The sequence below is a fragment of the Lolium rigidum genome, chromosome 1 (assembly GCF_022539505.1).
Source record: "Lolium rigidum isolate FL_2022 chromosome 1, APGP_CSIRO_Lrig_0.1, whole genome shotgun sequence".
NCBI classification, from domain to species: domain Eukaryota; kingdom Viridiplantae; phylum Streptophyta; class Magnoliopsida; order Poales; family Poaceae; genus Lolium; species Lolium rigidum.
In genome coordinates, this window is record NC_061508.1 from 305,105,883 (window position 1) to 305,108,199 (window position 2,317).

Consider the following 2,317-nt stretch of genomic DNA (forward strand, 5'->3'; position numbering starts at 1 on the left):
CTGTTTCCTAAGTTAAGTCAAAGGAAATGAAATGTCATGCAAAGATCTGTGTATCTCTTAATGCAACAAAATAATATTTTTGTTCACACATTTTTCTTTTGTTCATTAGACTGTTTAATTGCTAGTCGCAGGCTGCTGCTATCGCTATCAGTTTTATAGCATACCAGCTGTGCAAATTCCGTATCCGCCATTGCACGACAACAAACCATGTTTGCCAGTTACACATACAGATCCAATTCAGATGGCAGCTTCCATGACCTGCATCTACTGTCAATGACTCAAATGTTACATGATATTCTCACATTTCTGTTAGTCGGATGCCCAAAATTCAACCGGCTCAGTTGCCCAGGATGAAGGAAAGATTTTGCTTCCTCGGGTCTGGAAACCCTCTTCATTATTTCTACAAGCAGGATGATCTGTCCCTGTACTGCTTTGGTTTATCGATGGTTGATAGCCGTAATAACAACCTGAATGATACCCAGAGGTCTGTATGCCCCCAGGCTCCTGAGAGCTCCACCCAACAGAACTGCTATATTCTGAAAATTGTGGGTAGTAATAAACAGAAGACTGAATCTTAGTATTAGCATAGCTTTTTAGCCTGCAATGTCACGCAACTTGATGAAGCCACGATCATTTCCAATTTCCATATGAAGTTCATGTGGAAGGTAAAATACTTGCAGCAAGTATAGGCGAAAAATGCTAAATAGTGATACTTTTCATAAAACTGAATTAAAGATATGGTGAATTGAGCACATTAAGAAATTAGAAAAGTTAACAGAACTGAAAGGGTTGCAAATGAACATGCATTTTTTTTTTTGAGAGGACATGCATTTTTTTTTTCTGTAAGTACCAAAGTCAACCTACAGTGAATTCTTCCTGTGCAAAATCTATATTGGTTAACAATTGAACTACATGCAAATATTCTGAGAAATAGGAGCCAAAGTTGTATAATGCGTCGACTCGCACAAGACCAGGGATGTGCTATCCCTAATTCCGAAATTCGTCACACCAGTGCAATAGAAAATACATCAATAAGAAAATATAAGTATTTAAACGAAAATTTACAACAAAAAATCTCATTCTGGCTTCTGAGAACGTACCTGCTCATTTGAATATCCTCCAAAGTTATCTGTCTGCATGCCAGATATTTAGTTGCCTACCAGAGCACCAAAAGTCACATGCCTCTTCTGCCCTTGAACAACAACATGTGTATCCTCCAAAAATAGAAACACCTATAATCAAATACCCAAAAAAAAATACAAAAATTATAGGTACTGAAAATATGTCTCGCCTGCCTATTACTATTGGTTTCCTCGAGAGCCAGGCATTGTTTTGCAAGTGTTCAAACCAAAACCTTTTAATACACTATGAAATAGTGTATCCATACAATGGATTGGCTGAATGAGGAGTGGAAGTGGTATGATAATATAACCTCTGACTGACCATCTTACTGGAATCCATATGAGAATTTCCTGTTGAAAATTTCAGTAAATTTTTAGTACTCAGATTGTAATTTGGATTCAATAAAAATATGATTTAGAGATATGTATGTCCATATAAAAAAGTCAATGAGATCCGGTGACTATGTGGCATGAGTCATCTACTTGCTCACATGGGATGTGAAAATCAAACAAATTTTTTTTTAATGGCCATCCAATCAGAAAACTATGTGCCAGAAAATAGGTGTGCATCGGTGGTCATGAGTTCGTAGCACAAGGTTGATACTTGGTCAGTTCTGAAACCTAGATGGAAAGTAAGCAAGATAACTCTCCATTAGAACAAAAGAAGATAAGTTCAAAAAATTCAAAAAGGATGCTCACAGCATAGAGTCCTAAGGTAGAATGGATTATTATGTGAACTTGCTACATAGTTGCTAGAGAAAAATAAATTACTTCTTGAACCTAATAGTACATGCTATATATTATATGGAGAGGTAATATGGCAAAAAAGAGATAAGTTAACAACAAATTCTAAAAATCCACAAGAACACAATTAACTGGATGATGCAAGAAGGACGCATGGTCTGGCCTCTCCCAGACAAATTTTAAATAATAAATAATTCATGTCAACAAACTTACTTCTGAAAGCACCATTTATATCAATGTTAAACATGCAGTAAGATAGTTTCAGAAGTGTTCGTATGTTCAAACGTCTTTTACTGAAAACAAGTTGAAATTCAGTAAAAGCAAATCAGTACCAGCAATATATACAAACAACATCAAATTTCAGTATACGCAGCAGTAGTACATGCCATGCCAACCATGCAGATTCAGCAATTATGCGGCTTTAATTCAGCAGTAATTCAGTATATGCAGCA

General features: G+C 36.0%; 1 long non-coding RNA gene across 1 annotated transcript; it reads right to left on the reverse strand.

Annotated features, from left to right (window-relative positions):
- Window positions 1-223: 223 nt before the first annotated feature.
- LOC124684062 lies at window positions 224-1,582 on the reverse strand. Its single transcript, XR_006996885.1, has 3 exons — window positions 1,355-1,582; window positions 1,101-1,232; window positions 224-598 (listed from the first exon to the last, which is right to left on the reverse strand). It is a non-coding gene; the product is annotated as an uncharacterized LOC124684062 (long non-coding RNA).
- Window positions 1,583-2,317: the final 735 nt, after the last annotated feature.